Source organism: Phyllopteryx taeniolatus, chromosome 22 (genome assembly GCF_024500385.1).
Source record: "Phyllopteryx taeniolatus isolate TA_2022b chromosome 22, UOR_Ptae_1.2, whole genome shotgun sequence".
In the NCBI taxonomy this organism is placed as follows: domain Eukaryota; kingdom Metazoa; phylum Chordata; class Actinopteri; order Syngnathiformes; family Syngnathidae; genus Phyllopteryx; species Phyllopteryx taeniolatus.
The window spans coordinates 5,679,143-5,694,737 of record NC_084523.1 but is presented as its reverse complement, the minus strand read 5'-3'; the positions used below and the strand labels follow the sequence as shown (position 1 = coordinate 5,694,737).

The following is a 15,595-nucleotide window of genomic DNA, read 5'->3' as shown; positions in this document are numbered from 1 at the left end:
AAAAAAAAACAAGGGCACCTTCCATGAAAGTGGTTCTAGTGTGAGGACGTTTTTGAGGGATCAAGGCAAAGAAGTCCCCACGAAAGCTTGGTGGAAAAACCCCAAAATAATTTGTGAATTGGTTGCCGCATCCTCCCGGAAATGCCGCGCTGTGTGGCCCCACATAGCGCACATACCAGAAACTGCAACTGTAACATTATGCAGTTTGAACATCAACACTGCGCTTAAATATAGGAAAATAAAAGAGACTTCAATAAAGATTCAATTAAAATTGTATTACACATCAGTTAACACAAACTGTACCGAAATAAAAGCTTTAAGCACTATTTGAATATTAAATGCAAATGTATTTAAAAAAAAAAAAAAAAAAAGTGAAATACAACTGAATTTTACATGCAAACCACTAGTCCAGCATGCTGCCCAATTTAGGCCTGTCCTCCAAATGATGAAATGTGTTCTTTCCTTCATAGTTAAGTGGAGCCTTGCACATAATGGAAATAAACAGAAGGAGAGGCTGCACGGTGGTCTAGCGGTTAGCGCAACCAAGAGGTTATGTGTTCGAAAGTCTGGAGTTTATTCTCTCCCATGCTTCCATGGGGCTTTCTTGGGATGAACTCCAACTTCCTCCCACATTCCAAAGACATAGTGTACACGTAAGGTGATTTTACAACCAAAATTAGTGATCCTAAAACGTGGTAGTGGCACGTGAGCTTCCTCTAGTGGTACGTGACAGAATCGCTGAATTACCTGTAAATGTCCAAACTGTGCATGTACAATGGCTATAACTTTTTTTGGAAATCCTGTAGAGAAACCAAAATGACACTATTAAGCTAAATGAACTTTGACCCAGACCTTTGTGTGACTGTAATCACATGTTGACTTGGCTGAAATATTGTACATATTCAACCTCATTGTATGCTTCCCATGATCCTTCCCGTATTCCTTTCTGCTATCATTTTCTTTTCAGGCCATTTAGGATCTTAAGGACCGGACCCTGGTCCTTCAGACGCCCCGACACACACGACCCAATATTCCGCTAACGACCGGCAAAAGCTCTCCTTAAACACACGCTAAATAATTGCTCCGACCTTGAAGCGGGCGGGTCAAGGGATACGTAATTTTAATGACAATTTTTCCTCTTACCCCCTTGCAGGGCACTTTTGTCTCAAGTCATTTCTTCTCACACAAAAAGTCCAGAGAATCACCTTCTGTCAGTAATCGGTCAGAAGGGAACAGCGCAAATCCAAAGAGAGACACGGGCCAAAGAGTACTGACCCTTCTTATTACTCCTCTGAGAGTTAGTGGCGATTACTTAATTCAAACGTCTATTCATTTAGTGGGAATATAAAACAGGAGAACATCAGCAGTCAGAAGAGCCAGCGCTGGCGTTATAGGCCGTTTCATTCATCCATTTGACTGGGAACAGCCAATAAAAATCCAGAGGACGGAGGATGATTGAAACGACACTTAAAATTCATACGTGAGATGTGTTATTTCAATTAAATCCATCGGCTCAAATCGAATGGAATGTCATGAGATTTTATGATGGAAAATGAGCCCTGTGACAAAACTCATCCATAGTATATCAAAAAATAAGATAAGATCTAATAGTATCTAATGCAGTGTTTTTATGACTCAAAATGCAAATGCAAGCACAGTTGTCAACGCCTCAGCAAGGAAAGCCGCTATTGGCGGCCCTAAATGATGTCAGCGCCTTAATTAAAGACATATGGAAAATGTACTTTTTAATGTTTGGATAAATATAGCTGGCAAATAGCTCTGATTGATGGTTGACGGTCTGCTAGACAGTTGCATCAAACTCAACTCAACTCAACTCACTTCGCAGCAAGCAGCAGTTTGGCAGATAGTGAACAATTCTTCAAAATAAAAAAAACAATAAACACGAGAATTACACGCTTTGTATTTAAATAACCACATAACTTTGCCTTATACAAAGGTCCCCTAGCTTAATTCTAACACACACTCGAAAACAACATCGATGTTGCACTGTTAACTCTTTAAGCAACAGATATTTGGACACACGGTGCCGACACACGTGTAGACAGACAACAATACTGATAAGCATATATTCTTTATCCTCTGCAAAAAAAAACAACAATTAACATTGCTGCAGCTTCCTGAGTAGTTCTGACTGTCAACTTCATTTGTAACTGTGTGTATATTACACTACCCCCTGGTGGGCAAGACACACACCACAAGGAGCCGCACAATAAACTAACCATGATAGAAAAAAAGTTGAATTCTTTACATTCTATTTAATTCTCATTACTTTATGTTTTTACTGTAAAACTGTCGAGGTAATATGATTAACTTAGCCAGTGCTTAAGCTTTGTGCAAAGTAAGCAGAGCTGCATTCAGTTTGATTGGTTGGACAGATGAGTGTTAGCTTCTGGTAAGTGGCTTACTTGATTGCTTGGTGAAGTTCTCGACGCGGTGCCAGGGGCGTGGAGGGTATTTGTGTTTGCCAGCGTGTCCATCTGCCACATACACACAGTAGAGAGAGAAAAATTGCTGCCTCCACCTGTTAAAATGCTTTTGCTGTCTTTTGCTCACTTTTTTTTTTTTTTTCAACACTCCAAGATTAAAGCTACAAAGCATGCAGAGATGGCAAGGCACCTTCAGCTTTTAGCGAAAAGCTAATTTACTTTTCAGCGGGACATGTCACCATGGTAACCTGTGCTGTCAAGCTAACCTGCTCTACAGTGGGTTAAGTCACCTGCTGAAAATTCTCTTTTGGGGTGGGAATCAAGCGTCCCAGTATCTCAGAGATCACACGGGACCCATTGTATGAAGTAGGGGAAAAAATACATTTTTTTCACTGCATGATGATGTGATAACGGATCAGTTGGACCCGCTGTTTCGCCTGGATAGAGAATTTTAGAGTTGCCTTTTATTGTGGGCAGCCAGACACAAGTGCGTAATAATCATCCTGTCGTCGTCCCCCTGGTGGCTAAGGCGCACACACCAGAAGGAGCCGCGCAGTCAAGGCACCACTGGATGGAAAAAGTTGGCTTGACCAACAAAGTTGGAGGCAATTTCAGCAATGTCTTTTAATTAGACCTTCTACCTCCAATCATGGCACTTTAATTAAAAAAAAAGTGATTATTATACTCTGTCATTAACATGTGCTACACTCCTGAATCTCATATTAACATGCAAACTCTGAGATTTTCCTTTGAATAATATTTCTTCAAGCCTTTAATGATGATAACCTTGAACAGCGCATTGCTGGTAACTGCTACATAATATCTATCGATTCCATCCGGTGCGATTTCCTTGAGTAGCTTGGGCTGAAATTACTTGTGTGTTCCGAAACTGAACATCTCAAACAGACTGCTGTATACCTCAGCAGCAATCAATCAGCCTTAATCCAAAACCAATTTACTCCGCCTGAAGAGGAAAATATCTTTTAATCTCTCGCCGACAATCCCTGATTGCAGTCAGTTGACAGTCAAAGTGTGCCGCCTAGAATGGGACATTTATATTGGATTTGCGGTAGCCACCGCCACACACACATGAATGAATAGTCAATTTAATACCTATGAGAACTGTTCTCTTCTGGCTGAAGATGGGATATTGCTTCCCAGACGTCTTCTCCATAATCATTTGCCGTTCTAGCCTGTAAGACACGGTGACAAAAGAGACAAAGGTCATCACGGAAAACAAACTCATGGAAGGCACACAGTGGATGGAGGTGTGTGAACAAAGAAAACAGTTTATAACATTAATACAAATATATAAAATAGGGTAAGGAGGTGGGGGGGGGGAAAAGTAAAAAAAATACATAAATAAATAAATCACCATTTTGTCAAAATTAAGTCATATTACAAGACTAAATTTGCAATATTATAGGAAAATTGTAGTGTATACTTTTCAAATTCAAAGACTCAAATCATTAAATTAGTCGGATAACTGCGAAAGCCTCGAATGTACGTAACAATTTTTACCATCTAAACCATTAACGAAGAATAATAAATACATAATAATAAAAATAGAAGCTAGACTGCTCCATTAGTCTCCAAGTCCTATTTTCGATAAATAAAACAATATAGGTCATAATTGAGCTATTGCGAACTAGAGTGGGCTAACTGTCAATTTTAAGTAAAGTGTAAAAATGCGAAGAGGAAGGCAGATCTTTCACATCAATACTGGTCAAAATCAAGGTTCAGTTCTAACTTTGACATCTGGGGGCAGTCCATTGTTGCACTCAGCACTTTCCCTGATGCATCAGTGCAACACTGGGCCCACATCCCAAAAAAAGTAAGTAAGTATGCTTAAGTTTTGGTGTCAGTGCATCTGTATGTTAGTATGACTTAATGTTATTGATCGTTTTTCATGACAGATGGACGGATGTTTGGACTTGGACCACTTTTGCACGTAACTATTTTTCCTCTTAACACCATAAAATAATCAGTCAGGATAATCTTTCAGTGACATGTGATAATCGGGCCTTTGTTGTCATTGAGCGAAATATTTTGGGAAAATGCTCCAATTAAACCTGATTATCCGTATCCGTGCATTGGCCTAAGATTTTTTTCTCTCGTTATAGTTGCAACTTAAAACTGTCGGCATTATTTGTGTTGTTACGCCATACAAAAAAAGCTAATTGGAGCACCATGCAGTTTTAACATACTGTATATAAGAATACATTTAGTAGGACTTTATAACTAAAATGGCCCCGGATGGGGAAAAATAAAGTTGCCCACCCCTCCCTTACAACTTTAAAAGCCTGAATCTCCCCACTAACAGTCTGCATTAATTGTGAGATTGTTCCTGGGACCAATTTGGGTCACAGACCCGTCCCCCCCCCCGCCCCCCCTCCGGTTGCTAATTGGCACTCTAAAACGCAAACCACTGCAAAAATAGGTGAGTTAATTTTGGCAGTTAGATTTCTAGATCGTTTGGTCGGTTCATATGTTTTGCGTCCACTCCCAATAGTGTGAAGCCTCGCCAACTAGTGGAAGACGTTGGTTAAGAGTTGTCTAAATCTTAACGTGACACACTGCATTTCAGATTATTGCTATTCTGTACAATTACAACGAAAGCAAATACATTGAAAGATTTGGGACAGGGACTAAGGACGAAAAGTATTTTTGACATACCCTGCTTTGTTGAATGAGACCATGGCAACAACTGTTGAATTCTTTTCTTTCCATTGAATTATGTAATTACTGTATGTTTTTATACAATACTATATTAGCAAATAGCAAAAACCACCCAAAAAGATTTGTAGTTTCCTATGGATCCACAAGATGGTAGCAAAACACTTTTTTTCATTTTAGATGACGCTATGTCCTGACCAAAGAATGCTCCTCCACTCACTTCAACATAGTTCCTTGGCACCAGATGCCACAAGATGACACTTTCAATTAAAAAAAAACAAAACAAAACAACTATATCATTGAATAATTTAAAATTGGCTGCAACAAAAGAAATGACCCCATTAGATGCCAGTCAACTGAGAGCACAGTGCCATCTACCCTATATGGCCGGCCTCTCTATATGCCCCCACACCAGCTTTCAAGCCAAGCAATGGTTGATTAAGAGGAGCCTTGTGGGTGGCTGTTGTTTTACTTCATATTGATCCTCTAAGCACAACTTTCCATCATGCAGAGAAGGCCAGGGCCAAAGACGACAGCTAATTAAGATGGCTAATCACTTCATTTCACAAGGCTGCAGGCTCTGTCACTCTACTTTCCTGTAGCAACTGTTGTTTGGTATCTGTGAAATGATTAAACAGCAAGATGGATATATTTTTTTAATATATATATTCATTATCAGTAGAGATGGGAAACTAAGGTTTGTTAAAGAAAGTTACATCTGAACATCAAGGGCACAGATGTCATTCATTTCAGCTTTTAATTATTTATTGGAACTTTTTCCACGGCGGAATGATTTTACGACGTCCTTGATTTTTAAAAACAAGATTTTGGATTTTCTCTGATTCGCACAGAATCAACATTAAACATATAGGCTCAAACAGATGAAAGGAAATTGCTTCAGATTTTCACTTAAAATGACATGAAAGTGTGTTTTTAAAAACTAGACATCAAACAAACAAAATAAAATATTCAATAATGAAACTCCTGCTTTTGCATGGAATGATCATCCAAATTGAATCTCTAAAATTGTGTTTTTTACGTTGAGTCCAGTAGTCACAACCGAATTACTCACTTAATGTGGTGAATAAAGACAATGAGTCACTGCCAGCATGATCAGCGCAAAAAATCCTCAAAACTAAGGGTAGCCCAGAAATATGTATAGTGACAACTCTGCGTAAAAGCATTAAGATACATCAAGAAATGCGGTTGATCATCATTATGCTATAAAGGGAGATGAGATTCAAATCTTCAGACGGAATCATCGCTATTTAGTAGTATTTAGTATGTCAAAAACACAACAAATTCGTCTCCGGTAGGTGGAGCCACTCTAGTACGACGACAGACAGGCATTTGACAGAAAACACTTTTGAGAGATCAAAACAGAAAATCATAGTACAGAGAGTCACTGAGAAATGAAAGGTTACCGGCAATGTGGTAATACTGATGGTTTTTAAAAAAAATTTTTTTTTTTAAACAATTGTGCAAATGATGCAAAGTCCTCAAGCAATTTAGTGATTTGAAATCACTAAGAGCGCGATTATCTGGTACAGTGACCATTGTGCCAATGGCGCAGAGACTTCAAGAAATTAAAGCAGACTGCTTGTTGGGCATCGGGGATCCAGAACCGATTGGAAGCGGGACTAACATGCCGGTTCTTCTGGAATCGTTCAAATGAAAACATTTCGGTTCCCAGTTTCGATGCCTCCAGTCCGCCGATCCTGCAGAAGAAACTGCCGCAAACCAACGAAGAAGAGGCGAAAGCCAACGAGGAAGAACGCGCACAGACGGGCTTGTGCCCAATGGCAGCGATGAACATAAGTCAAATAAATGACCTCATAAACTTCAGTGAAGTCAAATTGGGTGAGTGAAACAATAAAATACGTCTATGCCAACATTGAGCCAGCTAACAAGTTAAACGGTGGGTTGCACTCTTGAACTGATGGTTTTAAGGGTTTATTTTAGTCTTAAACCCAACGTAAGAGCCGATGACAAAAAAAAAAAAAGGAAAAAAAGCTAAACATTGAGCTAAAACTTCACCAAAGGTCAAACTGGCAACTTTACATTCACATAAACGTTGTCTCACAGTATCACAAACGCTGACTTTGTGCCTCATTGGTGTGGAGGTAAAGGAATCAACGTTATCTAGCATTTGGTTCCATTCATTGCTCTTTTTCTTGCCTTCTAGGTTTCGTTTTTCAAAATTCACCGGTGTTGTGTGAAGTTACTTCAAGTTCCGGTGCGGACCCTTCAAAATAAAACGCGTCAAGCATAAAACAGGAAGTCAAGGTAAAACTTGTATATCTAAATAATTTGACGTGATAAAACGGTCCCAAATAACTATTTTAACAATGCTATATTTAACTTTTAGCTAAAACATTGATCAATGAATATTAAGTCAATTGGGTTAGTTCCACACACATTGCCTTTGAGTTCATAGGTTTGCTATTAATACTGGTTATAAAGCACCCCAATTCACATGTTCATTTTAGTCTATGCTGCGGGCTGCTAAGAACATGGACGTGCATCATTTGGACACCCTTTATTTAAACCATTCAATAATTTCTGACCCAGCACCCTAAAAGAAACTGAATTGAGAATTGTTTGGAACCGGAATGGAAATGAGGAACCGGAATCAGGACCGGAATTGCTCAAATTCAAATGATGCCCAATCCTACTGCCGAAAGATCTGGATCGCGTTCCATTACATGGTGTATGTTGTTTGAAATGCCATCTCCGGCGGTAACAAGCGCCGTGGAATACATTGTGAGAGCGGGAGCTTGTTATAAAGTGAGAATTCCGGAGGAGGCGAGTCACCCCGGTCCTTTTCAGAATCACTCCAGCTGAGGAATTGGATGCTGCTCTTCATGTCAAGTGGACTTATTCCGGTTGTTATGAGAAAAGGAGGATAAACATTACTCAAGACGGCAGGGGGTGGATTTTATGCACGGCGAGGCACAAAATTACAGCTTTCCGCCTTCTTCTTCTTTTTTTTTTTTTTTTTTCCCCAATCAAATCGTATCGATAACCGGTTAACGCCATCCGGGAAACCTCGGCCATCATTTATTTTGTTCTTTGACCATTTGGTAACGTGATTTGTGGGCTGGGATAAACACAGTGGCGCTAAGCCCCAAAGGGTACTTATGAAAGGAAACTGTTCGAGAATGATTTCCCTTCTGGATTGAGTGAGAAGAAGACACTTTTGACTGCATTATTGAGTGTGTGAGCTGTGTGTTAGGCCATAATATTGCATCGCTCGACTCAGGAGAAAAAGGGGCCTCGTGCTTCTTAGCACCCCAAGAAAAGAGTCTGGGAAGTTGAGTTAAATCGAGCCAAGTTGTACAACACACAAACGTAGCGAGAGATTATAGCTGGAGTCACTTCACATCAGGAAGATCCGCCAGGGAGCTAATGGAGACAGGAGAAACAGGAAGAGCTGTCTCACTCTTATCCATCCAAAGGATTGATATGAAGGGGAAAAAAAGGGAATCAGAAAGGATCAAGCGCAGAGATCCGGGCTCGGCAACACATTGGGCCTGTCATCTTCTGTAGCCATTTTGAGATCCCGCCCCCATCCCCATCCCTACTCTCTCTCGTCTTAGACTCCTTTAAGCTTGGCTAAGGGCTGTTTTCAAATACGTTCTTCTGATCAGCCGTGGAGGAGGATGAGCGATGGAAATCCGCCAAGGTTTGGAAATCCAACATAGTTGAGCGATGAAAAAGGAAAATGTGCTATTTAATGTCCTTGCATGTCAGGTGTCGCTTGTCAACTCACTACAGCTTTTTGTCTTTGAATGAGGATTTATTTGGGCAATATCGCGGGTGACACATCTAATAAGTGTTTAGCGACCATGGCAGCTGCACTACACCCTAAATCTGACTGTATGGTGGAAAACGTTCTGAGAAAAAAATTATTATATGGTGCTATATAGACCTTAGATGAGTGGACTTAAAGTTTTTCAAAATGATAAAACTGTCAAAGAGTGAAAAATCAGAGCTGTCGTAGTGTATTTACTACTCTGTCCAAGAGGATTCAAGACGTTTTTTAGCTCCATTCAGTTTCGTTGGATTTTATTCGTTTTTCTGACCCTTTAGGGCTACCGTACTTCATGACCATTGACCATTTGGAATGACAACCCCAATTCCAATGACGTTGGGACGTTGTGTTAAACATAAATGAAAACAGAATACAGTGATTTGTTCAAGCTATATTTAATTGAATAGACTGCAAAGACAAGATATTTAACGTTCAAACTGATAAACTTGATTGTTTTTAGCAAATAATCATTAACTTAGAATTGTTTGTATTTATGTTTAACATTTAGTTTGTATTGTATTTAGTTTGACATTAGCTTGACATTGCAGACTTAAATAACTAATAAATAGTAAAATTCACCACAATGACCCGCTAATTATCTCACCCAAAGATAGATGAGATAGGCTCCAGCACACCCGCGACCCTAGTGGGGATAAGCGGTACGGAAAATGGATGGATGAATACCTGGACGGATGGCTGACCCGCTAAATGATATCAAAATAACACATGACCAAAAGAAGTGGACCTTAAACCAAATGAAAACGACTTTTGGGAGCCACGAGAAAGGAAGTGGGACAATGCTACATCTTGCATTACAAGGTAACTAAAACTAATAAATTCAGAGAGGGAACTGTTGTCTCCCTGAAGACATACAACCAACTGACAAAGCATTGCCCTCCTTTATATACCGTTAACTAGTCTGATTGTCACCAGGTGAGTGAGTGGAACCCAAGTGTACTCAGTTGCTCCTGATTAGCTGTGTGACGCAAGCTATAGCTTTCGATACCTCAGAACCATAAGTGACATCATACTTCTTGCAAAGCAGTGCGCGGACTGGTTTCTGGCACTTATATCACCTTTTAGGGGTCTTTAACATCCCCAAAACTTTTGTAAACATTTTGCAAATGTGTAACCTGATGAAAAGAAAGAGTTAGAATACAAGGTGTGTCAGAAAAGTTCCCAAACTGGTGTCACTAATGATATATTTCAAACCCAAATGACAAACTATGGACAATTTAGAGCCTCCCATTAAGTTAGCGTCAATAACATGTTGGGCATGTTCAAGTAGTGATATTGCGCTGTCCAGCCACACGTGGGCTCAAACACGCACGGCCACCGTCATCATCAGTTGAGAGCCAAATGCCCTAACTGCTCGGCTGAAAGCCTGGGTTGCCAGCTCCCGGCCAGCACCCTCTTTAAAGCATCGCGGGAGTGAGGTTCATGTCGTCGCCCTTTACGCTACGCCCTTTACTCGCCTCCATTACACAAAGGAAGCCAGAGAACTGTTTGTGTTTATCACACAAAACTGTTGGTAACTGTGACAGTATCTTGGAGAAGGCTATGAGAAACCAGGATAATTGGACTTTAATGGATGAGAAAACAACAGAATGTGGTGAATTCGAGTGATGAACTAGTGTCTTAGGTCTTTTTGATGCATTTTTGGGTGCTTTTACAATCCCTGTTTCGATTTAAGGTGTAGGACACCAAAAGGAATCCTTCTACTGACTCATAGCTGCTTCTCTTTTTATATTGAAAGCTGTTTGGGTAGATTCCCCCTCGCCACCTCTGCATATGCAAAATATCAACAGATGGCTTCCCCCAGTCTTTTTCTTTCTTCATTAGGCCGCTTCAGAGGAAATGTGCTGATGCCTTTCAGTCACTCTGTAAGGCACAGAGCAAGTAATCTGCGCCGTCTGAGAGGAAACTTCACTGACGAAGTTGCCTCGGAATAATTGCTTCAAACAAATGAGCTTTGCAGGTCCATTAGGCGAGTACAGCGCTCATCAAACAGTGTGTGATACCGACGCTTGCTCTGGGGGTCTGTGAGAAACAGATGGGGGCGCATTTTAAAGGAGAATTCCACCCTATCCTGGGCTGCTACGATTGTCTCAATTTACACCAACAATATGTTGATACTGAACAAAAGCTACAATATCAAGTTGATGCTAGTTGAGGATACATTCTCCTTCAAAAAAAAAAAAAAAAAAAAAAAAAATCCAACAATAGTCAGAAGTGATTTGTGAGTGTACAGCCACGTGCCCTAATCATTTTGAGAATTTCCCGGACTTGTTGTACAGAAGCTGTGCCAGAATCCTGAGCTTCGATTATGTATCCTCTTTTGTTCAATCATCGCATTGCTCCGTGGATGACATTTTGTCAATAATGCAATTTCCTAGTAATAAAGATATGCCAGACAATCCGCACCAACAGATTCCAATGGTGGTGCGTTTCACATACTGCATTTAATCGAGATATTGAGTAGATGTAACAATTACATTATACCGTTTCTCTTTTATTATTTTCCATCGTTATAGAATCCAGCAGTCCAAAGTTTTTTTTGACTTAAATACAATTTAAACTATCTTTAACACTGCACAGCATTTGTCTTCTGTTCGTGCTTCTCAAAATTAGACTTTACCATGAAATACGATCATTTAAATCCTTTAAAAATGTTATACTTGCCAAACATATCTGTTTTACTCCCCATTCCAACTATAATTTAAGTTTTTCTTTATTTTTTTTTTATATATAATTTAGTTCTAATTCACACTTCAGTTGTGTCCCAGGGTTTTCACTAAGGCCTGTTACCGAACACATTAGCCCACTGAAAAATTGGGAATTTTCCAGAAGTCACATGCCTGACAGGAACATGCACCATTCAGATCCTTTGCAGGCCATGGGAAGGCCTAAAGTAAGTTCAGCTCATTTGTTTTTCTGTATATTTGATGATATTTCAACTATGACGGAGGAGCAGTACAATAAAACAGTTGCCTGAGATGGACAAATATACATTTTGAGGAGTTCGATGTTTAATATCAGATTGCGAGTTGAAAAAAAGCACTATTTTGAGAGTGTTACAACAAGAAAAGATCACTGAGTCGGTGGAATTGCCCAAAAACTGTTTATGCAGTCATTGGTCGGTCTACATATCCATCATCCCAGGCAATACCCGCTGTGCTAATTTAATTCACCATCTACGTGAGTCCAAGTCTTACAGTGCTTTCGCCGATGTCGCTGATTATTTTTTGACTTATTTAATAATGAATCACTCTTGGTCTGTTTCCTTTGGCAGCATGTCGCCTCATCTACTCCTCTAGAGACAGAACGCTTGTCTCTGTGGATTACCACATTGTGCATATTTAAAGGCAACACCATGAATTAATCAATGCCCTACAACTGGATGTACTTATCACCAGCCAGAGCTCGTGACAGACAACTGGATCAAACCCAAACAGCCCCTGGTCGGGTTGAATCACACGAGTCTATGTGCTATGGAAATCCTGGCGAGATCAGTCTCTTAATGGAGATTTTTGGAAATTAATAGCATAACTTTTCAAATGTGTTGTATTGGCAGTCAATCATCTGTTTTTATAATACATCCTAAGCAGGAAAGTACCATAAATATAATGTGACATAGCAGTTCATGCCTGTGCTTCAAGGTACAAGATAGTTTGTTATTGTAGAGTTGATGTCTTTTCGCCTGAACTGTCTTTATTTTGTAGTCTTACTTGTAATTTGCCACGGCATCAGAGAGCTGAACACAGCCTAGAGGTAGCAGAATTAAGCTGACCGGTGCTAATGAGCAAACAGCGTGCGGTGACATGTGTGCTGGCAGCCCAAACTTACCATGGAGTCACGTCTAGGGAAGCTTTCCAGTCTCACAACAAGCAATAAAGCATCATTAACAGAAAAGTCCCTCCCTGTGATATACTGCTTATGATGCTAGGGGCCTTCAGTCTGAATGCAAAATCATGCAGTTTAGTCCTTGTGAAAATATCATGACGAGACTTAAGAATTCCAATAGAAAGTATATTTGAAAGTATACTCTATCGTAGCTATTTGCATTTGTTGAGGTAACGTTTACGAGCAACAACAAATGATTACCTGTACCATACAGAAAATGCTATTCCTCTTATACGTCTTGCCAGGATTGTACAAGACTGTCCATTTTTTTCTAATGTTTAGCTGTCCCTCAGCTCAATGAACAGACGGCTACTTCACTTTATTTGCAGATCGGTATCATCAGACAGCATGTACAGTCATCTCACACCCTGAAGTACAAATGAACACAATATCAGGACAAAATACAATAAAGCATACTTCAAACTCTCTTTTCACAAACAAAGAAAATGACTTCGTTCCGCCCACCAAGGGAGCTAATCTAATCTAAAAGATTCAAGACTTTCGCTTGGTTTCGGAGCTTTGGTTTTCAGGACTTCAAATGTGTGTGTCTGTTGTGTTCTGAAGCCAAATTTATTTCTAATTTTCCTTCCAAATTCTCAGAGAAAACTAGTTTCTTCTTTGGACCTCTCAACTCAATTCTATGTGACATTGCCTTGAAAGAAGAGTACAAGCAGTTTCAAAAAGCTGTGTGACATGGAGATGGTGGCCATGATTCAACTTTTAAATTGGTGTGCCACCTATTTGTGGCAGCAGCACAGCTAATTAGTGGCGCAAAACAGAATTGCAATTACTGTTATAATTCGGTCGTAAGTAAGTCATAGTTAATTCGAGCTGAGAAAGTCGCCGCAAAGTTGCAATGAAACTGCAAAAATTTAATCTCAGTCAAAGGAAAGGGCACAGTCAAATTTCCCAAACATACATTATGTGTGCTGTCTATGTGGATCTAATAATGAGGGAACTAAGCTTCCACCAGTATTGCCTCCGTGACAATCCCACTGTATCAATTGAGGCAATCAGAGCTTATTCCACAGGCCAGGGTAGGACACCAGGACCTTATTTCGAGATAGAGGCTCAGCATTATCATTCATATTAAACAATAACCCATTGGCACTTGCTCTCGGGGGAACAATATAACGGGTCAATCAATAATGCATCCTAAGTTCAATTTGAAATTGATATTTCGCTTGCAGTTAATATAATGTGGCCGCTCCGCCTCGGATGTGTGAGTATGGAAGAATTAGCCGACCTGGCTAAATAATCAACTGCGTAGCAGATATTTACCTCCTGAGAGGATTGCTTAATATTGCAGGAAACATTTATTAACATTTTAGAGGAGGATAAGCAAATCATTGTGAAGATAAGACTAAACGATTTTGGACTATCACATGTCAATAATGGGGAAGCTTATGCATTTGTTAAATTTCTGCTTTAATTATCCATTTACATAGAAATGGCCTTATTTTCAACCTGCTAAGGACTTCTCTGATGTACTTAAAGCTTGTTTTAAGGGCTGGAAAAGGATGTGGAATTGATTTGAAAGAGTTTCTGCGGTAAACTGTATGCTGGCATTCTGGCTTTCTTGACCTTATCAGAAAGTACAGAGAAAACACAGGATTTAAGGCGCTTGCTAAAAGGTGTGCTACTTTATATGCCAGTTTTCAGATTTTTAATAATTGGCAAGCTCATAAAAGTTGACTTAAATGGGTATCAACTTTCTTTGAGGCGGTCAAGTATGCTTGTATAGTACAGCCATCCATTTTAATACAACATATGCTGTTGAGGGTCACTGGGAGCTTTTGCCCTTCCCAGCTGTCTTTGGGTAGAAGGCAGAATTAATCACAGGGCACATACAAGGTGTCCCTAAAGTTAATAGAAGGGGCAGTAAAAAAAAAAAAAAAAAAAAGGAAAAAAGATGAGCCCAATTTTCCTCTCGGTTTATTTATTGCAGTTGAAACTCAACATATGTATAGAAATGAAGCCCAAAAAGTGTGGATTTGATCGCTACTTTTCGATTTTCCATTTTCTCAAAACCGACTGTCCATCGATGAGCAAGGGCATGTATGCCAGCCTCGTGAAATTCAATCGGCTGCACTTTTACCCAGTTTTTTTGTTTTTTGTTTGTTTACAGCTTTCTTAACTCATTCATCATCTGACAAGTGGTGACCCCTAACTCCTTCTTTTAAAAGGTCCAAAAAGGTGCTAATCTGATGCTGCCAAATTGGTTCAGTATGGGGGATGGGTTATGGTTGTCCAGCCAAAGGAACTGATGACTTCACGACCTCCTTTGCTCCCACTCAAAGCAGGCTCTTGGTTTTCGTCTTTAATCCTGGACAGCCATTTTTTGGTTGTGCTGTAGCCTATTGCAGCATCCCCCTTTTGAAAATGTTTAGTGGTGATTCCCCTTTCCGAAGCACGAAATTCAATCAGAGCTCTCTGCTTCTGATGGGCATTCAACAATGACATCATTCCCAAAATGGCTGACAGGAAGAGGACAGATTTATTAGTAGGTTAAAATAAATTGCACTAATTTATTTATTTTTGACTGCCCCTCATAAATATTTCCTTTTCTTAATATTTTGTTTCAGGTGGCATTTGGACAGATGTGTGGCCATCAGCATTTGACAGTTAAGGCTTTGCAGTTTTTGTCAGCATTTGAAATTGCATAATGGCCGCCTGGTGAAAAGTTTTTCCATCCTCGAATGCAGTTCAGCGCCAGTTTGAGAAGTTATGTGGCAGTCAGACTTCTCCAATGCAT

At 39.8% G+C, this 15,595-nt stretch overlaps 1 long non-coding RNA gene across 1 annotated transcript in view; it reads right to left on the bottom strand.

Annotated features, from left to right (window-relative positions):
• Positions 1 to 425: 425 nt before the first annotated feature.
• Positions 426 to 15,595, bottom strand: part of LOC133472095 (uncharacterized) — a 68,208-nt gene continuing 53,038 nt past the window's right edge. Inside the window, exons 3-5 of the long non-coding RNA XR_009786583.1 lie at positions 3,561 to 3,640; positions 2,427 to 2,498; positions 426 to 800 (exon numbers count right to left, since the gene is read on the bottom strand). This is a non-coding gene — a long non-coding RNA (uncharacterized LOC133472095). The remainder of the gene's footprint in view (positions 801 to 2,426; positions 2,499 to 3,560; positions 3,641 to 15,595) is intronic.